Here is a 24818-nt window from a genome sequence, read left to right on the forward strand (position 1 = left end):
CAGCACTTAGACAGTTGCATCTTGTTGAGTAGTTCGCTTGATTTGAGCAAAGCACTTGTCTGTCAGATTCAGTGTTTCTGCTGGGTTGATGACTTCCAGAGTATGTCAAGCTGCAGCTTCACATTGGATCTGGAAGATTTCACACTCTGTTGTAGCATCCTCTACATTCTTCATGGGGAGAGTTGTTCTCAACAGCATGTCAGCGATGTATATTTGTTTCTCTTGCTTGTACGTAACATCCAGATGATATCTCTGTAACCTGAGTAAAATTCTTGGCAAACGCTTTGGAGCAGACAGTAGCGGCTTGAGGAAAATGCTTTGAAGTGGCTTGTGGTCAGACTCGCCTGTCACTTTGTCTCTTCCAAGTAGGTATTGATGAAAGTGTTCACAAGCAAAGACAACGGCCAGGCACTCTTTCTCAATCATTGTTCCATTTGCGTTAATGCCCTGGATACAAATGCAACTGGTTGTTCTTGCTGCATTAGGGTTGCTCCAAGTCCTGTCTTGCTGGCGTCACACTGCAGGGTTACTTCATCATTTATGTCATAGTATTTCAGCATTGGCATTGCCATTACTTGTTTCTGGCTTTTAGTGAACACAGCTTCTTGTTCTGTGCTCCAATACCACTGCACGCCCTTGACACTCTGATGACAAATTGGGCAAAAATTTTGCTAAATTGTTGACAAATGCAACAAATCGGTGCACCGCTTTTACATCTGTTGGTCATCACATCGCTGCTACTGCTCTCACCTTTTCGGGATCCAGGCGAAGACCTTTTGTTGTCAGTGCAGAACCTATGTACTTGACTTTGGGCATCTTTAATTGCAATTTTTTCTTGTTCAGCTTTAGGTTTATCTGGTGAGCTCTGTCCAGCAGTTGCACTAGATTTTGATCATGGTCAGCAATGGCTTCTTCCATTGAGTCTCTGCATCCATAAACTAGCTGATCATCCACTATAGCTTCCACTCTTGGAAGATCACTATCTCATGCTGTCTGCATTGATACTCCTCTGGAGCCATGAAAGTGCCAAACAGCCTGCACAACCATCTGTATCTAGCGAACAGTGTCCAGAATATGGTTAGAAAGCTGTTGCTTTCATCCAGCTTCACTTGCCAGTAACCATCCTTTACATCCAGGGTAATAAAGAATTTTGCCTTTGCAAGTTGTGGCAAAATTCCTTCGATGATTTGTACAGGGTAGTGAGATCTCTTCAGAGCTTTATTTAGATCCTTTGGGTTGATGCATACTCTCAGCTTTCCAGGTTTTTTCACTGTTACCATGCTGCTACTCCATTTTGTAGGGCTTGTCACTTTTGTGATTACACTCTTCTTTTTCAGTTCTTCGATGTTGTCTTTCAGGCTGGCCTTGAGGGCAGCTGGAACTTTCCTTGGCAGGTGCTGAATTGGTCTTATCCTCTCATCTACTTTAAGATAATATTCTCCAGGAAGATATCCTAAACCTGTAAGCACATCATTGTATTCCTCTAGGATCTTTCCATGGTTTAGTGTGCTGTGACACATTGCAAATCCCATTTTGCACATTGAGGGTTTTGTTTTTTTTTATTCATTCATGGCAAGTTGGCATCACTGGCCATGCCAGCATTTATTGCCCATCCTGAATTGCCCTTGAGAAGGTGATGGTGAGCTGCCTTCTTGAACCACTGCAGTCCATTTGGGGTAGGTACACCCACAGTGCTGTTGGGGAGGGAGTTCCAGGATTTTGACTCAGCGACAGTGGAGGAACGGCAATATAGTTCCAAGTCAGGATGGTGTGTGACTCCAGGATGGTATTCGCGTCTAAATCATTAATGTACACTACAAACAGCAAGGAGCACTGATCCCTGTGGTACACTGCTGGTCACAGGCTTCCAATCACAAAAACAGCTCTCTACCATCACCGTCTGCCTCCTGCCACTAAGCCAATTGTGGATCCAATTTGCCAAATTGCCCTGGATCCCATGGGCTCTTACTTCCTTAACCAATCTCCTATGCGGGACCTTATCAAAAGCCTTACTGAAATCCAAGTATACTACATCTACTGCTTTACCCTCATCAACTCATCTAGTTACCTCCTCGAAAAATTCAATCAAATTAGTTAGACATGATCTCCCCCTGACAAAGCCATGCTGACAATCCCCGATTAATCCCTGCCTATCCAAGTGGAGATTATTCCTGTCCCTCAGAATTTTTTCCAATAGTTTCCCAACCACTGATGTTAGACTCACCAACCTGTAATTACCTGGTTTATCCTTGCTACCCTTCTTGAATAAGGGTACGACATTTGCTGTCCTCCAGTCCTCCTGGTACCTCTCCTGTGGCCAAAGAGGTTTTGAAAATTTGTGTCAAAGCCCCTGCTATCTCCTCCCTTGCCTCACAAACAGCCTGGGATACATCTCATCTGGGCCTGGGGATTTATCCACTTTTAAGCCCACTAAAACAATTAATACTTCCTCCCTTTCAATGCTAATATGTTTTATATCACAATCCCCTTCCCTGAGCTCTACACCTACATCATCCTTCTCCATAGTGAACACAGGGTTCCCTTGGCCTGTTAGTCCTACCCTTCACCTTAACGGGTACATGTTGGCTTTGAACTCTCACAATTCCCTCTTTGAATGACTCCCACTGATGTGATGTAGACGTTCCTACAAGTAGCTGCTCCCAGTCCACTTTGGCCAGATCCTGTTTTATCATACTGAAATCTGCCTTCCCCCAATTCAGTACCTTTATTTCCAGTCCATCTTTGTCCTTTTCAATAACTACCTTAAATCTTACAGAGTTATGGTCACTATCCCCGAAATGCTCCCCTACTGACACTTCTACCACTTGACCGGCTTCATTCCCTAGGATTAGATCCAGTATTGCCCCTTTTCTTGTAGGACTTCCTACATACTGGCTCAAAAAGCTCTCCTATATGCATTTTAAGAATTCTGCCCCCTTTAAGTCTTTTGCACTAAGACTATACCAGTTAATATTGGGGAAGTTGAAATCCCTTATTATTACGCTACTATTTTTACACCTCTCAGAGATTTGCCTCTATATTGATTTAGAGATACAGTACTGAAACAGGCCCTTCAGCCCACTGAGTCTGTGCTGACCATCAACTGCCCATTTATACTAATCCTACATTAATCCCATATTCCTACCACATCCCCACAATTCCCCTACCACCTATCTATACTAGGGGCAATTTATAATGGCCAATTTACCTATCAACCCGTAAGTCTTTGGCTGTGGGAGGAAACCGGAGCACCCGGCGAAAACCCACACGGTCACAGGGAGAACTTGCAAACTCCGCATAGGCAGTACCCAGAATTGAACCCAGGTCGCTGGAGCTGTGTGGGTGTGGTGCTAACCACTGTGCCACCCTATCTGCTCCTCTAGCTCTTCCTGACTGTTTGGAGGCCTGTAGTACACACCCAGCCAAGTGATTGCCCGTTTTTGTTTTTAAGTTCTACCCAAATGGCCTAATTTGAGGAACCTAAGATATCATCCCTCCTTACCGCAGTAATTGACTCCTTGATCAACAGTGCAATGTCACCTCCTCTTTTATCCCCTCCCGTCGTGCCTGAAGATTCTATACCCTGGAATATTGAGCTGCCAGTCCTGTCCCTCCCTCAACCATGTCTGTAATAGCAATAATATCATAACCCCATGTGCTAATCAATTCCCTCAATTCATCTGCCTTACTAATAAGACTCCTTGCATTAAAATAGATGCAATCCAACCTTGCATATTTGCTCTGCCTTCCAGACAGACTCACTTTCTGTTCTATATTACCCCCTACTGTACCTCCACTCTGTATCCCATCCCCCTGCCAAATTAGTTGAACCCCACCCCGCAGCAGCACTAGCAAACCTCCCAGCAAGGATGCTTGTCCCATTCCGGTTCAGGTGCAACCCGTCCAACTTGTACAGGTCCCACTTTTGCCAGAAACAGACCCAGTGTTGCAGGAAACGAAAGCCCTCCCTCCTGCACCATCTCCTCCGCCACGCATTCATCTGCTCTATCCTCCTATTTCAAAACTCACTAGCACGTGGCACCGGGAGTAATCCAGAGATTACAACCTTAGAGGTCCTGCCTTTTAATCTGCTACCTAGCTTCCTAAATTCTTGTTGCAGAACCCCATCCCTTTTTTTACCTATGTCGTTGCTACCAATGTGTACCTTGACCATGCTGCTCACCCTCTCCCTTCAGAATGTCCTGCAGCTGCTCCATGACATCCTTGACCCTAGCACCAGGGAGACAACATACCATCCTGAAGACACGTTTGCAGCCGCAGAAACGTTAACGTTAACGACCCTTCCGAAGAAGGGTCACTGACCCGAAACGTTAACTCTGCTTCTCTTTCCACAGATGCTGCCAGACCTGCTGAGTGGTTCCAGCATTTCTAGCTTTAGATTAGATTAGATTAGAGATACAGCACTGAAACAGGCCCTTCGGCCCACCGAGTCTGTGCCGAACATCAACCACCCATTTATACTAATCCTACACTAATCCCATATTCCTACCAAACATCCCCACCTGTCCCTATATTTCCCTACCACCTACCTATACTAGTGACAATTTACAACGGCCAATTTACCTATCAACCTGCAAGTCTTTTGGCTTGTGGGAGGAAACCGGAGCACCCGGAGAAAACCCACGCAGACACAGGGAGAACTTGCAAACTCCACACAGGCAGTACCCGGAATCGAACCCGGGTCCCTGGAGCTGTGAGGCTGCGGTGCTAACCACTGCGCCACTGTGCCGCCCTCATTTATTTCAGATTTCCAGCATCCGCAGTATTTTGCTTTTAGAATAGAAAAGCTGTATGCTATTGAAATGGATAGAGGTGGCAGAACTTGGTATACGGAGGGATCTGGGGGTTCTGGGACATGAATCACAAAAGGTTAGTACGCAGGTACAGCAACTGATTAGGAAGGCAAATGGAATGTTGGTGTTTATTGCAAGGGGAATCGAGTATAAAAGTAGGAAAGTTTTACTGCAACTGTACAGGACCTTGGTGAGACCACATCTGGAATACAGTGTACAATTTGGTCTCCTTATTTGAAAAAGGATATAGTTGCGTTAGAAATAGTTCAGAGAAGGTTCACTTGACTAATTCCGGTGATGAAGGGTTTATCTTAGGAAGCAAGGTTGAACAGGTTGAGCCTATACTCATTGGAGTTTGGAAGAATGAGAAGTGATCTTATTGAAACATACAAGATCCTGAGGGGATTTGATAGAGTGGATACTGGAAGGATGCTTCATTTTGCTAGGGAGACTCGGACTAGAGGACACAGTTTAAGAATATGAGATTTCCCTTTTAAGACGGAGATGAGGAGATTTTTTTTTCTCAAAGGGTCATTAGTCTGTGGAATTCTCTTCCTCAGAAAGCACTGGAGGCAGGGTCTTTGAATCTATTCAAGGCTGAGTTAGATACATTTTTGATAGACAAGGGAGTCGAGGGTTATGGGAGTCAGAGAATAAAGTGGATTTGAGACCATAACCAGATCAGCCATGATCCTATTCAATGGCTAGCAGGCTTGAAGGGCCTACTCCGACTCCTAAGCCCTATGTTCCAAATCCCAGAAGTCGCAAATCATCCTGAAAAGTCCACATAAGTTTGTGATGGCCTCCGTGGAGAGATACAGTCTTCGCAGAGTGTCACTAGGACATTTGGAGGTAGGTGATGTGAACCCTGTAGACTTTCTGGCATACATGGGCCCTTCTTGGCCTGGCTGGCTGCTGCTGCTCTCATCATGGAGCTCCAGGCTGAGGTCCAGCTGCCTCTTGGGCCTGCCTCCATCAGAGGAGCCTCAACATGCCAAGGGGATCTAAAAACACAGGGTGTATGAGACCCATGGCAGGTGTCCTGGGGCCTTCAGAATACTTCGGATGATGCTGCCTTGGCAACTATGCTTGTCATTATTTGCTCGGTGGAATGCCTGATGTCTCAAAACTCAAACTCACTGATGGGCCACCATCTTTTCCAGCAGTGTGAGCCATCACACCCAGCACCACAGCAGTTTTTAGACCCTCTAATGCCCACCCACACCCACAACCTAAACTCTCGCAGTGTCCCGATAGACATAATCATCTTGCAGAGACCCCAATAGACACAACCCCCTTGCAGAGCCGACAATAGGAGAGGCAGTTGCACAGTGGTATTGTCACTGGACTAGTAACCCTTAGATCCAGGGTATTGCTCTGGGGACATGGCTTCGAATCCCACCACGGCTGATGGTAGAATTTGAATTCAATTAATAAATCTGAAATTAAAAGCTAGTCTAATGACGGCCATGAAACCATTATCGAGTGCTGTAAAAACCCATCTGGTTCAGTAATATCCTCTAGGCAAGGAAATCTGCTGTCCTTACCTTGTCTGACCTACATGTGACGACAGACCCACAGCAATGTGGTTGACTCTTAATGCCTAGCAAGCCACTCAGTTATATCAAACCACTACAAAGTCAATAAGGAATGAAACCAGACAGACGACCTAGGCACCGGACATGACAACATCACATGCAGCCCTGTCGAAACTGCAAAGTCCTCCTTAATAACATCTGGGGGCTTGTGCCAAAGTTGGAAGAGCTGTCCCACAGACTGGTCAATCAGCAGCCTGACATAGTCATACTCACGGAACCATACGTTACAGACAATGTCCCGGACACCGCCATCACCATCCCCAGTTACGTCCTGCCCCACCGACACAGCGGTATACAGGTGGGAGGGAGTTGCCCTGGGAGTCCTCAACATTGACTCCGGACCTCCATGAAGTCTCCTGGCATCAGGTCAAACATGGGCAAGGAAACCTCCTGCTGATTACCACCTACTGCCTCCCCACCGCACCACCACCACCCCCCCCCCCAACTGATGACTATTACTCTTCCATGTTGAACATCACTTGGGGAAAGCACTGAGGGCGGCAAGGACACAAAATGTACTCTGCATGGGGGACTTCAATGTCCATCACCAAGAGTGGCTCAGTAGCACCATTATTGACAGAGATGGCAGAGTCCTAAAGGACATAGCTGCTAGACTGGGTCTGCGGCAGGTGGTAAGGAAACCAACAAGAGGGAAATGCATACTTGAGCTTGTCCTCACCAATCTGTCTGTTGCAGATGCATCTGACCGTGACAGTATTGGTAGGCATGACCACCACACAGTCCTTGTGGAGACGAAGTCCCGTCTTCACACTGAGGGTACCCTCCATCGTGTTCTGTGGCATGATCACTGTGCTAAATGGGATAGATTTCAAGCAGATCTAGCAATGCAAAACTGGGCATCCATGAGGTGCTGTGGGCCATTAGCACCAGCAAAATTGTACTCAACCCACAATCTGTAACCTCATGGCCTGGCATATCCCCCACTCTACCATTACCATCAAGCCTGTGGATCAACCCTGGTTCAATGAAGAGTGCAGGAGGGTATGCCAGGAGCAGCACCAGGCATACCTCAAAATGAGGGGTCAACCTGGTGAAGCTACAACCCAGCAGTACTTGCGTGCCAAACAACGTAAGCAGCATGCAATAGACAGCTAAGCAATCCACCACCCAATGGATCAGATCTAAGCTCTGCAGTCCTGCCACATCCAGCCGTGAATGGTGGTGGACAATTTAACAAATAACTGGAGGAGGTGGCTCCACAAATATCCCCATCCTCAATGATGGCGGAGCCCAACACATCAGCACATAGCAACATAGAAAAGAGGAGCAGGAGTAGGCCATTAGGCCCTTCAAGCCTGCTCCGCCATTCATTATCATGGCTGATCATCCAACTCAGTAACCTGTTCCCACTTTCGCCCCATATCCTTTGATCCCTTCAAACCCAAGAGCTATATCTAACTCCTTCTTGAAAACATACAATGTTTTGGCCTCAACTGCTTTCTGTGGTAGCAAATTCCACAGGCTCACCACTCTCTGGGTGAAGAAATTTCTCCTCATCTCAGTCCTGAATGGTTTACCCTGTATCCTTAGACTATGACCCCTGGTTCTGGACTCCTCCAGCATCGGGAACATCCTTCCTGCATCTACCCATGAGATCGCCCCTCACTCTTCTGAACTCCAGCGAATATAATCCTAACCGACTCAATCTCTCCTCATATGTCAGTCCCACCATCCCAGGAATCAGTCTGGTAAACCTTCACTGCATTCTCTCTATAGAAAGAACATCCTTCCTCAGATAAGGAGACCAAAACTGCACACAATATTCCAGGTGTGGCCTCACCAAGGCCCTGTATAACTGCAGCAAGACATCCCTGCTCCTGTACTTACATAAGATAAGGCTGAAGCCTTTTGCATCAATTTTCAGCCAGAAGTGCCGAGTGGATTGTCCATCTAGGCCTCCCCCTGAAGTCTCCAGAATAACAATGATGCCAGTCTTCAGCCAACTCAATTCACTCCTCGTGATATCAACAAACAACTGAAGGCACTGGATACTGCAAAGACTATGGGCCCTGACAACATTCCGGCCAGAGTACTGAAGACCTGTGCTCCAGAACTTGCTGTGCCCCTAACCAAGCTGTTCCAGTACAGCTACAACACTGGCATCTACCCAGCAATGTGGAAAATGCCCAGGTATGTCCTGTACACAAAAAGCAGGACAAATCCAACCCGGCCAATTACCGCCCCATCAGTCTACTCTCAATCATCAGTAAAGTGATGGAAGGTGTTGTCGACAGTGCTATCAAGCGGGCACTTGCTTAGCAATAACCTACTCCGTGACGCTCAGTTTGATTCCGCCTGGACCACCCAGCTCCTGACCTCAGTACAGCCTTGGTTCAAACATGGACAAAAGAGCTCAACTCAAGAGGTGAGGTGAAAGTGACTTCCCTTGACATCAAGGCAGCATTTGACCGAGTATGGCGTCAAAGAGCCCTGGAAAAACTGGAGTCAATGGGAATCCGAGGAAAACTCTCCACTGGGTGCAGCCATACCTAGTGCAAAGGAAGATGGTTGTGGTTGTTGGAGGTCAATCATCTCAGCTGCAGGATGTAACTGCAGGAGTTCCTCAGGGTAGTGTCCTAGGTCCAACCATGCTGCATCAATGACCTTCCAATCATAAGGTCAGAAGTGGGGATGTTCGCTGATGACTGCACATTGTTCAGCACCATTCTCAATTCCTCAGATGTTGAAGCAGTCAGTGTAGAAATGCAGCAAGACCTGGACAATATCCAGGCTTGGGCTGATAAGTGGAACATTCGCACCATCCAAGTGCCAGGCAATGACCATCTCCAACAAGAGAGAATCTAACCAACTTCCCTTGACATTCAATGGCATTACCATTGCTGAATCCCCCACTATCAACATCCTGGTGGTTACCATTGACCAGAAACTGAACTGGAGTAGCCGTATTAATACCATGGCTACAAGAGCAGGTCAGAGGCTAGGAATCCTGCAGCGAGTAACTCACCTCCTGACTCCCCAATGCCTGTCCACCATTTACAAGGCACAAGTCAGGAGTCTGATGGAATACCCTTCACTTGTCTGGATGAGTGCAGCTCCAATGACACTCAAGAAGCTTGACAGCATCCAGGACAAAGCAGCCCGCTTGATTGTCACCCCATCCACAAAAATACACTCCCTCCATCACCAAAGCACAGTGGCAGCAGTGTGTACCATCTACAAGATGCACTGCAGCAACACATCAAAGGCTCCTGGGACAGCACCTTCCAAACCTGCGACCTCTACCACCTAGAAGGACAAGGGCAGCAGATGCATGGGAACACTACCACCTGCAAGTTACTCTCCAAGCCACACACCATCTCGACTTGGAATTATAATTGCCATTCCTTCACCGTCGCTGGGCCAAATCCTGGAACTCCCTTCCTAACAGCACTGTGGGTGTACCTACCCCCCATAGACTGCAGCGGTTCAAGAAGGCGGCTCACCACCACCTTCTGAAGGGCAATTAGGGATCGGCGATAAATGCCTGTCTTAGCCAGTAGCGCCCACATCCCATGAATGAATTTTAAAAAAGATATGCACAACCCCCTTGCAGAGCCCCTAATGCACACAACCCCCTCGTGGAGCCCCAATACACCCAAATCCCTTGCACAGCCCCAGATAGACAGAGCCTCAGATAGACACAACCCCCCTGCAGAGCACAGTGACAATGGCCTCAGAACCCCCCAAATTCCTCTGAGCTGCAATGGTCAGGATGCCTCCCCGTCACAGCACTGAGTCTTCTCACCTCGGTACCTCCAGCTTTTACCAGCAAAGCTGAGTGCCGCACACCATCACAAATCACAGTCCTGTCATTAAATCGGAGATAATGACATTTAAGTTCATGATAAACAGCATTTCAACAATTTAAAAAGGGTCCCTTCACAACAGGATGTCAATCCCGCCGTGGTACTCCCCAGCCACTGACAAAATTGGGAACCTATGTTAGGACACCAGATTCAGGGAAGGTGGCTCCAGTGTGATTCTCCGTCCCACCACCCCCCCAACCCCCAGCCTTAAATAGCCCAAAGTATGTTTTTGACACTGAAAGTAAGGAAGACTAAAACAGTGAGGCACCATTCCCATCCTTATTTACCAATCAGCCATACCCCTCTCCTTCAGAGTAGTTCTCTCCTTGAATACTTGTTAACCATATTTCTCCAAAAAGATTGCTGAAGGAGAAAAAAGTGACACGGGAGTAAATTAATGCAATTAATCCTATGGTCGTAACATTCAGTCATTAGTTCATCAGTAGATATGACATTGGGTTCAGGATTGGCTTACAAAGGTATCTCCACAGGATTACATTGCTTTAAGAACCTAAAATATCAAATTAAAACAGATACAGCTTAGCTAGTCTGCCAATAGCCATGCACAGTACAGGTAGGTTAATCTTTTGAGTGCTGATCCTAGTTGTTACTGTAGAAACAGAATATTCCTGGACTGACCCAGCAAGCGAACACCTTAGAGCAGGAAATTCCTTTCACAGCCAGTACCATTAAAGCAGATCAATGAATGGTTGAAAATCTAAAAGAAAAACAGGAAATGCTGGAAATACACGGCAGGTCAGTCAGCACTTGCAAAATGTATGGATGGGATATGGTATTGAGAGTGTGTTCAGTAAGATGTAACCTTTTACCTTTGACTGGATGTTTAACGGGTCGACCAGAAGAATTACAAGAAATAAGGGGCTCGATTTTGTTTCAGCAACGAGGGTCCTGGCAGTGGTCTGGAAGGTAGGGGGAGAACTCTTTTCAGCCCTCCATTGGACTTCCATAGCTATTTAACTGAGGGCAGCCAATTAACTGTCTGCCGTCAGGGACGCCATCCCTTTAATGGATAAGTTCCCGCCTCCAGAGCTGCCAGCCAATTGGAAGACCAGCAGGTCTGCAGAATGGGAAGTGCCACTGGGAGCAGTGGTCACTGCCAGTACTGCAGGAGACCATTGAGTATGAAGATAAAGACGACCCCGGGAGAGGTAAGAGGGTTTGGGGTCACCGGAGCCATTCATGCAGGCCCCGGCGACAGGATGGGGGAGGTGGTTTGTTGGTGAGGGTGAAGGGGTTCTTGCTGTGGGGTCAGCGATTGCCACTGGGCGGGGGTGGGTGGGGTGGGGGGGGGGTGAAGTGGAGGGGTACCCTCTGGCGGCCCGGGATTTCCTCTAAAGGAGAGATCACCCGACACCACGAGGAGGCCTACAGGCTTTTCCTGGTGGTGTCTCCCTGTAGTGGCTGGCCCCTCTGCCTTCAGCAAAATGGAGGTGGAGGCAGAAAGAGGCCCTTAAGTGGTCATTAAAGGCCTCAATTGGCCTGGGGCGGGAAGGCCATCCTCAGTCTTTTCAGCCCCAGACAAAATGGCGCAGGGATAGGGCTACGTTGGGAACGGTGCCCCCTTCCATTTGTTTGACCCCCCCTCCCTCCCTGCCTCCAAACCCATCTCCAAGGGCATAATAAAATTCAGTCCAAGGAGACAACACTCAAAGCTCAAATTAAACACTAGCAACTTTACTACTTTCAGTAGGAATACTAGTTAATAGTACAAAACACCCATCAGCAATAACACCCGCTAGTCACAAATACTTACACAATCCCCCAGTCACCTCCCCCCAATAATTCTCTTCAGTAGCTGACCAAGCTCCCTGACTTAAGCACTGAATCACTATTTGCAATGATTTTTCTATATTTCTTTCCAAGGTGGGCAGGATGTTTCATTGACAAGATCGTACTGTCCTATCAAAATTCACCTTAAGCTTTAATTATCCAATGAGGTATCTAATGCTTTGTTCAAACTGCAATATCAGAAACTGCCTTGACAATGAGAAAATGTTTACATTTAAAAACATAGAAACATAGAAAATAGGAGCAGGAGTAGGCCATTCGGGCCTGCTCCGCTATTCAAAAAAGATCAATGCTAATCGTCTAATTCAATACCCTGTTCCCGCTTCCTCCCCATATCCCTTGTTCTCTTTAGCATTGAGAAATATATCTATCTCCTTCTTGAATAGATTTAATGACTTGGCCTCCACTGCCTTCTGCGGTAGAGAATTCCACAGGTTCACCACCCTCTGAGTGAAGAAATTGCTCCTCATCTCAGTTCTAAATGGCATACCTCGTATCCTGAGACTGTGACCCCTGGTTCTGGACTCCCCAGCCATCGGGAACATCCTCCCTGCATCTAGCCTGTCTAGTCCTGTTAGAATTTTATAGTTTTCTATGAAATCCCCTTTTATTCTTCTAAACTCTAGTGAATATAGGCCTAGTCGACCCAATCTCTCCTCATACATCAATCCTGCCATTCCAGGAATCAGCCTAGTAAATCTTCTTTGCACTCCCTCCATGGCAAGAACATCCTTCCTCAGATAAAGAGACCCTTCAGTAATTTCATCATCTCTGGTGGATGTTGCAGATGCCTTCAGGATCTTTATCAGTAAACAGCAGTGTCCTTTTCTGGTCATACACACATTTGAAAACCACAGGACAATTAACCAGAGTCCCTTAAATGACTGACTTCTTACGAACTGTTGCTTCGAAAAATTCTAGTTTCTCTGCATTTCAAAAGAAGGCAAGCTATAACATTATCAATCAACATGTTGTGTATGTGAAGCCTCTCCAAAATTCGAATTTGGCATTGAAGTTAAGCATAGCTTTGAAGTATGTCTGTTTATTGGTTTTGTCAGGCAAACCCCACCGCCACCAACCCCCCCCACCCCCACCTGCCAAGACTGAGGCACACACTATTTCGCCACATTTTTTGTATTACTCTTTTGTATTTCTAGCATTTTCATTATTCTGTCAAAATAGATTAATTGATCATTTTCTCAAATAATGGCACAAAATTCAGATGCATAGAGCCCGTTTTCTGAGCACTACAAGTGGCCTCAGACATTTAAAATGGCGTCTGCACATGCCCACCCATTTCTGGTGTAAGGCATGCCAGATGCCATATCGGTAACAGCATTAGTATGCTCATAGTGAGTGTCCGGTGGAAGTATGCAGAGTAGAAAGATCATGATGTCAATCAGGCTCCTCAACATGTCAGAACACCAGTGTCCCAGGAGGCTCAGAGTATCACATGAGCTGCTGGCCGACATTTGCAGCTTGTTGGAAGAAGATCTGCCAGCAAGTGGACCTGGTGGCCACACGTTACCAGTGGCTGTCAAAGTAACAACTACCCTCAACTGCTTTACCTCCTTCCAGAGCTCTGCTGGAGACTTTTGAGGCATCAGGTTTGTCGATCTGGCTGGCTTTCCACAAGTGTAAGGCATCATCGACTGCACATGTGGTAATTAAGGCACCACCAGATCACCCAGGACTGTTCATCAACCACAAGGGCTTCCATTTCATCAATGTCCTGCTGGTGTGAATTACAAAAAGATCTTTATACAGGTGTACATAAGATTCTAGGCAGCTGCCATGATGCTTTCGTCCTGCACTAATCCACCATCCCTGATCTGTTCACATCTTGAAGCAGGCTTACCTGCCATCTGTTTGAATACAATGGGTATGCACTAACAGCTTGGCTGATGACACTCATGAGGAACCCAACCAATGAGACCCAGGAGTCAATGAAAGCCATCTGATAACCAGCTCTGTGATTAAACAAGACATCAGCATGCTGTGGGTACCTGTAAGGTCCTAGCTATGCCTGCCTTTTTGTGGGATATGTGCAACATTCTTTGTTCCAGTCCTACTCAGATTCCCTCCCTCAACTCCTTTTCTGGTGCTGTAATGGTGTAGTTTCCGGCTCTCGCCCCGAACTGAAGATTTCTTCAAATTTGCATCCAATTTCCAATCTTCCCTTGTCTTCACATGGCCTAACTTCTGGCCTTTCCCTTCCCTTCCTCAACCTCTCTGTCTCCATTTCAGGAGATAGGCTATCAACCAATATCCTCTTTCAGCCCACTGATTCCCATAGTTCTGATGAAAGGTCACAGACCTGAAACGTTAACTCTGCTTGTCTCTCCACAGATGCTGCCTGACCTGTTGAGTATTTCCAGCACTTTGTTTTTATTTCAGACTCCCACAGCTACCTTGAGTACACTACCTCACACCTCGCGTCCTGTAAGGACTCTATTCCATTTTCTCAGTTCCTCTGTCTCTGTCATATCTGTTCTGATGATGCCACATTCCATATCAATGCTTCCGATATGTCTTCCTTTTTCCTCAAATGAGGATTCCCCCACACTGTGGTTGATAGGGACCTCGACCGTATTTGCTCCTTTTCCTGCACTTTTGCTCTCACCTCTTTCCCTCCCAGCCAGAACAATGATAGGTTTCCCCTAGTCCTCACCTTCCACCCTACCAACCTCCACATTCAACCTCCACCATTTCCACCACCTCCAGCATAATGGCACCACCAAACGTTTCTTCCCCTCGCATCCCCTTTCTATATTCTGAAAGGACCATTCCCTCCGCGATACCTTATACCATGCCTCAATCACACTCAACACCCCTCCTCTTCACACAACACCTTTCCATGAAAGCACAGGAGATACACCTGCTCTTTTACCTCCTCTCTTCCCACCAACCTAGGCCACATACACTCCTTCCCGGTGAAACAGGATTTACTTGTATTTCTTTCAATTTAATATACTATATTCACTGGGCATGATATAGTCTCCTCTAAACTGAACAGACCAAATGCAAATTGAGTGATTATTTTGCAGAACACCTCTGCTCAGACCACAAGTGTGACTTGGAGCTACTGGTCACCTGTCATTTTAATTCCCTGCCTCACTCCCACTCTGACCTTCCTGACGTTGGCTTCCTTCACTGTTCCATTGAAGCTCAACATAAGCTAGAGGAACAGCACCTGATCTTTTGAGGGCACTTTACAGCCTTCCGAACTCAACATTGAGTTCAACAATTACAGATCATAGCTCCTTTCCTTTTTTTTTTGAGATGGAAACTTAACAACATAAAGTATTACATTGTATTCACAACACAAAAAGGCCATTCAGCCTAACAGGTCCATGCTGGTTGCTATTGATGATGATTCTGCTGTTCCCGTTTACACCTCCTCCAGACCCATTGCCTATTACCGATTCTTTTTGCCTTGCACCATCATCCCTTTTGTCATTTAGTCTCTCCTGCCTTCCACCCTATTACAGACCTTCCCTTTTGTTTTCTCCTCCTCCCCCTTTATCTGACTCTGTACTTGCTTAAAACCTGTTACATCTCTAACTTTTTCCAGTTCTGATGAAGGTCATCAACTTGTAATGTTAACTCTAATCTGAATTTTTCCAGCCCATTGGTGACAGGCTGGGAGGTGGTATGGCTTGCAAAATGGTAGGGGAAGACATCAGGAGGAGAGCCCATGTCTTCCCACTGTCACGCCATGTTGTCAGCAATAGGAAACTTTGTGACTTGGCCGCCCACTGGCATCCTTAATTGAATGGCAGTCTCAGCGCGACCAAGTATGAGGCCACCACTGGCAATATGCCACCCCGGGTCCCACCACTCGCCAAAGCAGGCTCATCCTCTGCTTTCAGCCCTGACGGCTGGACTTCCACGTAAGTGACAATATTTAGCACTCTCGTTCTCCCTCCATAGATACTGCCTGACCTGCTGAGTATTTCCAGCATTTTCTTTTTTTATTTCAAATTTCCAGCATCCACAGTATTTTGTTTTTGTATTCGTGCCCTGTGTTTATGATAAATTCCCTGAGGTTCTATGACAGTACATAATGTTACTTCACCTGCATCACTCTTTCCTTGCTAGAACCATTTGTTCTTAGTTTCATTTTCTAGGTTCAGTTTCTATTCACATTAAGGAAAAGAATTCGGGACAGTATAAATGAGCTGGAAAACATAACACACACAAACGCTCTTCTCAATCAAATCACCATTGGAAGTAGAGTTGAAGCTGAATAAGGAATTCAACATTTTCCATCTGATCAGCATTATGAGGTAAAGATTCCTAGAATTCCTTCAGTATTTAAATTCACATGTAGACTATTGAACAAGGGGTTTGTTTTCAAAAATAAGTGAGCACACATTACAAAGCAGTTGAAGCACATAGAGTTGGGATTATTTGTTCACAGTGAAAGTATATGGTGCTGCACCGAGACAAGTGATTTTTCAGAAAGAATGAAGCAAAAGGCAGATCTGTTCATAGTTTAATAATTAATTCAAATTAAAATTAAAATTTGTTTCCTCTCAGGCTTCTTTGAGCATACAAAGTTAAATTTGAATTTTATATTCATATCCTGTAAATGCCCTCAGGTTGTATACAAACGTTGAAGAGAGGAAGTTTTAGTTTGTGTACCATGGTAATCAAGAAGAGGTTTACTAATGTAAAATGGTAATTTTCAGCAATTAAATATGTACAAACTAAAGCAATTAAAATTATAAATCAAAGGGAGAGTACAGGATAAACTGCGATGGGTGGGAGTGAGCGCAGTATGAAATGCTGGGGATGAGTTCGGCTTAAAGTGGGTAGGAGAAGGAAAAGTTCTTGCTGAAATTAAAAATGGGAGCGTGGGGAAGAAGAAATCTCATATGAACTGGAGGGAAAAGACAGGTGAATTAGTTTGAACAGAGAGGCAAAGGAAGGAAAGGCACCATGAATTGGGGCAGCAGGTAAGAATGACAGCTTGGATTGAGGGTGAAGAAAGAAGAGAGCCAACATGAACAAACAGGCAGGTGGAGTGTAGTACAAGACTGAGCTGGGATAGCTGGGGATAAGGTGTGTCAATGTGAATTGAACAATTGAATAGAATAAAAGCAAGAAAGAATTTGCATTGATGTAATATCTAGGTCAGAATTTTACGTCGACCCGCAGGAGCTGGCTGGAGGCAGTGGCGGTGGGTGTGGGGGGTGTAAAATTGAGTGCGGAGCAGGGAGTGCCATTCCCGATGCCTTCCCACCCCTGCTGCAATTTTACGAGCAGTGGCGATGGTGAGAAACGGCCTGCCCGCCCAGAGTGCTGTTAGGTAAGGAAAGATAAAGATTGCTAGGATTTTGACCCAGTGGGAGTCAAGGAATATATTTCCAACTCAGGATGGTGTGAGATTTGGAGGGGAACTTGCGGGTGGTAATGCTCCCATGCATCTGCTGCCCTTGTCCTTCTTCACCAACAACAACTTATATTTGTATAGCACCTTTGACTTAATAAAATGTTCAATAGCACTTCACAGAAACATTATAAAAGGAAACATCAAGCCACAGAAAGAAATATTAGGTCAGATAACCAAAAGCCTGATCAAAGAGGTTTTAAGGAGTGCCTTAAAAGGAGGAAAGCGAGCTGGAGATTTGGAGAAGCAGAAAGGTTTAGAGAGCATATTCCAGAGCTCAGAGCTTAGGCAACTGAAGGCACAGCTACCAAAAGTATTAGCAAAGAAAAAGTACTGGAGAAACTTAAGGGATTAAAATCTAACAAATCCCCAGGACCTGATGGCCTACATCCTAGGGTTCTAAAAGAAATAGCTGCAGAGATAATGAATGCGCTGGTTATGATTTTCCAAAATTCCCTAGATGTAGAATGGTCCTGGCAGATTGGAAGTTAGCAATTATAACATCACTATTCAAGAAATGAGAGAGAGAAAAACAAAGGAACTACAGGCCAGTTAGCCTGCCATCAGTCATCAGGAAAATGCTGGAATCTATTGCTAAGGAAGTCTTAACAATGCACTTAGAAAATCAGAATATGATCAGACAATGTCAACATGGTTTTACAAAAGGGAAATTGTGCCTGACAAATTTAATAGAGCTTTTTGTGGATGTAATTAGTAGGGTAAATAAAGGAGAACCAGTAGGTGTAGCTTACTTGGATTTCCAAAAGGCATTCAATAAGGTGCCACACAAAAGGTTCTTCTTCTTTTCTTTGGCCTCCTTATCTCAAGAGACAATGGGTAAGCGCCTGGAGGTGGTCAGTGGTGTGTGGAGCAGCGCCTGGAGTGGCTATAAAGGCCAATTCTAGAGTGACAGGCTCTTCCACAGGTGCTGCAGAAAAATTTGTTTGTCGGGGCTATTACACAGTTGGCTCTCCCCTTGCGCCTCTGTCTTTTTTCCTGCCAAGTGCTAAGTCTCTTCGACTCGCCACACTTTAGCCCCGCCTTTATGGCTGCCCACCAGCTCTGGCGAATGCTGGCAACTGACTCCCATGACTTGTGATCAATGTCACAGAACTTCATGTCGCGTTTGCAGACGTCTTTAAAGCGGAGACATGGACGGCCAGTGGGTCTGATACCAGTGGCGAGCTCGCTGTACAATGTGTCTTTGGGGATCCTGCCATCTTCCATGCGGCTCACATGGCCAAGCTATCTCAAGCGCCGCTGACTCAGTAGTGTGTATAAGCTGGGGATGTTGGCCGCCTCGAGGACTTCTGTGTTGGGGATACAGTCCTGCCACCTGATGCCAAGGATTCTCCGGAGGCAGCGAAGATGGAATGAATTGAGACGTTGCTCTTGGCTGACATACACTGTCCAGGCCTCGCTGCCATAGAGCAAGGTACTGAGGACACAGGCTTGATACACTCGGACTTTTGTGTTCCGTGTCAGTGTGCCATTTTCCCACACTCTCTTGGCCAGTCTGGACATAGCAGTGGAAGCCTTTCCCATGCGCTTGTTGATTTCTGCATCTTGAGACAGGTTACTGGTGATAGTTGAGCCTAGGTAGGTGAACTCTTGAACCACTTCCAGAGCGTGGTCGCCAATATTGATGGATGGAGCATTTCTGACGTCCTGCCCCATGATGTTCGTTTTCTTGAGGCTGATGGTCAGGCCAAATTCATTGCAAGCAGCCACAAACCTGTCGATGAGACTCTGCAGGCACTCTTCAGTGTGAGATGTTAAAGCAGCATCGTCAGTAAAGAGGAGTTCCCTGATGAGGACTTTCCGTACTTTGGACTTCGCTCTTAGATGGGCAAGGTTGAACAACCTGCCCCCTGATCTTGTGTGGAGGAAAATTCCTTCTTCAGAGGACTTGAATGCATGTGAAAGCAGCAGGGAGAAGAAAATCCCAAAAAGTTAATACACAAGATAAGGGGGGTCACAGAGTTGTTTAATAGTCAGGAAGCAGAAAGTATGGATAAACAGTGCATTTTCAAGTTGAGAGGCTGTAACTAGTGGAATGCTGCAAGGATCAGTGCTGGGGCCTCAGATATTTACAATCTATATTAATGACTTTGACAAAGAAAGAGAGGAGAGAGTAATTTATCTAAGCTTGCTGACAATCCAAAGCTAGGTGGGAATGTAAGCCGAGATGAGGACATAATGAGGCTGCAAACAGGTGAAGTGAGTGGGCAACAAGTTGGCAAATGGAGTATAATGTGGGGAAATGTGAGGTTATTCACTTTGGAAGAGCAGAATTATTTTAGCTTGTAAATATTGATGTTCAGAGGGACTTGGGTGTACTCGTAAAAGGAACTCAGAACATCGACATGCAGGTACAGCAAGAAATTAGAAAAGCAAATGGCATGATGGCCTTTATTACAAGGGAATTGGAGTCCAAGAATATGGCAGGCTAACAGGGTAATGGTGGTGTAGTGGTAATGTCACTAACCTAATTATCCTAGGGGCATGGGTTCAAATCCTATCATAGCAGCTGGTGGAATTTGAATTCAATTAATTTATAAAGCATCTGTAATTACAATAGTGCCATGGAACTGTTATTAATTATTGTAAAGCTCAATTAGCAAGAGCATTAAGGATGGGCAGCAAAATCTGGCCTTGGCAGTGTTGCCCACATCCCATGCAAGAATCAAAAATAAATTGTACAGGGCTTTAGTCAGACCGCACCTGGAGCACTGTGTGCAGTTTTGGTCATATTTAAAGAAGGATATACTTGCACTGGAGGTAGCATAGCAAAGGTTCACTAGAGTGGTTCCTGGGATGAGGAGGGTTGTCCTATGATGAGAGGCTGAGTAAATTGGGTCCAAACTCAGTGGCGTTGAGAAGAATGAGAGGTGATCTCATTGAAAGGTTCTAAAGGGGCTTGATAGGGTAGATAGGCACTGAGAGGTTGTTTCCCCTGGCTGGGGAATCTAGAACATAGGGGCACAGTCTCAGAATAAGGGGCTGATCATTTAGGACTGAGATGAGGAGAAATTTCTTGACTCAAAGAAGAGAAAAAAAAAAGAGAAGATTGAGGGGTCTGGACAGAGTGTATAGGGAAAAACTGTTCCCATTGGTGGAAGAATCAAGAACAAGAGGGCATAGATTTAAGGTAATTGGCAAGAGAAGCAATGGCGACAAGTCATTTATATACAGCTAAAAAAAAGTAGCGGTCCTCGCACTGACCCTTGGGGAACATCACTGTCTGCCTCCTCCAGTCTGAAAAACAACCATTTACTATGACTGGAGCGAGGCCACTAGTGAGCCTGTTCAATGATCTGCATAGCAAGCCACCTACTCAAATGCAGCATTGGATACTCAACAAGAGTATGATTTCCATGCTAAGTATCAGCCAGACAAGCTTAACCTTTTGTGCCATCCGTTGTTGATAGTCAGTTCTACTTGTTGCGAATCTCAACAATGTGAGCATAAACACAGTGCCAAAGTCACTAAAATTAACTGACATCAAATTGGCAGCAAAATAAGATGAAGCATTGCAGCTACGTGTGATAGCTTTGATATTACAAAATTGGAACGATGTGATTGAGAGAGCATCTACAAATAAAAGCGCTCACATGCACAAGGTCTTTACAATTTTCAAATTAAGCTCACAGTTGCAACCACTTTGTGTTGTCATTCTGCAGTCATTGAGAGAATGTGTTGGAGAAATAGTACATTAGGGTCACCAGGGAATTCTCAAAACCAAGCAACTTCTTTGGGAAAATGCATGGTTCCCAGGAATTGACCGCATGGTAGAGCACAAAATCAATCAGTGTTTGCCATGTCAAGCAACCATAATGTCAAATCTTGTGATCCACTCAACATGTCCCAGCTACTTGCAGGCGCATGGACTGAAATTATTGTACACTTCGCAGACTTGCCCACTGAGGAGCATTTGCTTGTTGTCACTGAAAAGTACAGCAGATTCCTAGTCGTAGAAATAGTTACATCTACCTCAGCGAAAGCAGTCGTCCCAAAGCTTCACCAGATTTTTGCTTTGTTTGGAATCCCTCAAATGGTGAGAAGTGACAATGAGCCCCCCATTCAACAGCAATGAGCTCAGTAAATTTGCAAACTACCTGGTCTTTACTTACTGCAAAATCACATTCTGTTGGCCTAGAGCTAATGGAGAAGTTGAGAGATGCCTGCGTACCTTGAAAAAAGTGATCCATACAGCTACTGCTGAGAACAAGTCATGGAAGCAGGAGTTGTATCGTTTTCTTTGCAACTACAGATCGACTCCTCACTGGATCACTGGAAAGCTTCCAGTTATGCTTATCTTTGCACATCCTATGTGCACACATATTCCTGAGCTACCCCACAAAGCAAATGATCAACACATACGTGAGCATGATCAAGTACAGCAAGATCGCATGAAAGCAAATGAAGAGTGAAACATGAAATTCAGAACTATACCGCTAAAGCCAGGAGACAAGGTGCTTGTAACGTGTGATGGCTATGTTGGAAAGCAAACAACCGCCTATGATATCCAGCCATTTGTTGTCACCAACACAAAAGATCACTGATTACTGCTAAGAGTAGTTCACAAATCATCACACAAAATGAATAATTCTTCAAAGTGTTGCAAACACTAGCTGCAATTGTTGCATCCAATCCAGACATTGACGCTGAAGATGAAGCACGAGTTAAATGAGACAACACTTGATATTACTTATCGATATCGTGCTCGAGTGGAAAAGTCCACCATACTTAAGCAATTATGTTACAAAATGAATTAATGTCCAAACAGAACAAAGAAAGCAAGCCATTGAAACTCTCATTTACAAAGAAGGGGAGTGATGTACTGTATTGTTCATTTGTGGCCACCATGTGTACTTGGTGTAACAAGTGCAGTGTGCCACTAGAGGGAGAATGAAGTTTCAGTTTTACAGCAGCAATCTAGAAGGTAGTCACGGTGTTTCTTCCAGAGATTTACAATAGCAGGTTTACAATGTGAGATCTTACAATATCCTTTCAAGTCTGCATCCCTTGGACTTAAAGGAGTGAGGATGAGTGCCATACCGGAGGAACAGCCAGGGTGAGAGATAGTAGGTGTTAGAGGTTGCAGGTTTCGAAATTGCAGTCGAAGGAGCCTTGGCGAGTTGCTGCAGTGCACCTTGTAGATGATGCACACTGTTGCTATGGTGCGCCAGAGATGGAGGGAGTGAATATTTAAGGTGGTGGATAGGGTGCCGATCAAGCCAGATGCTTTGCCCTGGATGGTGTCAAGCTTCTTGAGTGTTATTGAAGCTGTACTCATCCAGGTAAGTGGAGAGTATTCCATCACACTCCTGACTTGTGCCCTGTCGATGGTGGACAGGCTACGGGGAAAATAGAAGTGAATTACCTGCTGCAGAATTCCCATCCTCTGACCTGCTCTTGTAGTCACAGTATTTACGTGACTGGTCCAGTTGAGTTACTTGTCAATGGTAACTCCCAGGATGTTGATGGTGGAGGATTCAGATGGTAACGTCGTTGAATGTCAAGGGAAGATGGTTAGATTCTCACTAGCTGGAGATGGTCATTGTTGACACTTGTGTGGCGTGAATATTACTTGCCACTTATCAGCCCAGACCTGAAAGTTGTCCAGGTCTTGCAAGCATGGACAGCTTCATTATCTGAGGAGTCACAAATCCATCTGAACATTGTGCAATCATCAGCGACTGTCCCCGCTTCTGACCTTATGACGGAGAGAAGGTGATTGATTAATCAAGTAAAGCTGGTTGGGCCTAGGACACTGCCCTTCAGAACTCCTGCAGTGATTTCACAACTCAAATAACAAATCCTCTGTGAGGAGAGAGACCTGCATCAAAATTCAATTCGTCAGGATGCATGAGTAGAAATTCTGATTACGAAGCAAGTTTTTTGAAGAAGACTGTTCAATGAATAATGAGCAGCATGGATCAAAAGTTTGTGGTGGAGGTCAACTGTGTACATTGTATTTTAAATAACAAGTTAGGAATTTGAAACTGCTTTCCATTCAATCATCTTCGACACTTAAAAAATTAATGAAATTGTATTTGTTAAAACATGCATGAATATTAATGATATTAATGATTAATATGTATTCTAAGGAATTATTAGTGTTTCGCTTATAGCTTATATCTGAATTGTATATGAAGCTGGAACAAGCTTCATATGAACATTTAAGGATGTCTGCCCAAGTTAACACTGGAGCGCAGAATAAACAATGTTGGTAAAGCAGGAGCCAGGATGTTTGTGTCCAGACCAGTATCCATACAAATGGCGCATGGCTTCTGTCAAACAATATTCATATACCAAGCTAAACTTTGTACTATAAACTTGTAATTACATTCAGGGGTCAGTAATGTGTTAATACGTTGTCCTTCATCGATAAGTTAAACATTGGCACCTTCTTGTTTTGGGGAATTCATTCCCAAACAATCAAGGCTCTTTGCCTGAAAATCTCCCCTCCGTGGGATTGATCATCCTCCACCACATGCACACATGATCAGCTACCCCCACCCAGCGTAGAGTTTCCTAGACCGGCAGCCTTCACCGAGCGGCTCCTCACCCAAATGGAAGCCAAATCTGTAATCAGGCTTGGCCTCCAGGCAGCAAACTGATCAGTGATGCCACATGCACACAGTGGCAATATAATTACATGACGTACGAGAAAATCCTGACTTCCAGGTATTCCATGCCTTTGGCAGCCACCTGTATCCCCAGCCCCAACAACTCAGGTAAGTAAAATTTCAGCCCATGGTCTTTCAGAGCACTGAGGATACCTTTGTGATGGGCTTTCTTTCCTGCTTTAATGATACATTCATACACTGCATGTTGGAATAGGGAATGGCCTGACTCAGTCAGCAGCTTGGCGATCCAGTTTAATGGAGAAATACTTGGACTGCCATTATAAATGCGAGAAAATTTTAGAATTAGCACTCACAATTCAGTGATGAGACTCCGATTTCAGTATGGAATACATGAAGAAGGAGGACATTGGGAAAACCATCAGACAGATTGAGTACTTCACCCAATGCTCCTATTCATATCATTTGGAATGGCAGTGGTTGAGATGTTACTGTGCATTGGGTGAGAGGTCTAAATGGCCAGCAGATAGTACATCAGCCAGCATGAAGGAGACAAGTGTAACTATAGTCAAGGTTTTGTAGTCATAATATTTGCTTTTGCAGGTCTGTGTGCAGTGGTCACCTTTATGCAACCAGTGTTTTCATGGTCATTGAGTCCGGGAGTCATGCCAGCTCTTAATTAAAGAAACTGGATGGAGGGAAGGGAGTGTCTCAGCTAGTCTGAGATGAATTTTGATGTATTTTACTCTCTTGCAGTAATACACAGAAGGATTTGTTGAAAG

The sequence above is a fragment of the Heterodontus francisci genome, chromosome 20, assembly GCF_036365525.1.
Source record: "Heterodontus francisci isolate sHetFra1 chromosome 20, sHetFra1.hap1, whole genome shotgun sequence".
In the NCBI taxonomy this organism is placed as follows: Eukaryota; Metazoa; Chordata; class Chondrichthyes; order Heterodontiformes; family Heterodontidae; genus Heterodontus; species Heterodontus francisci.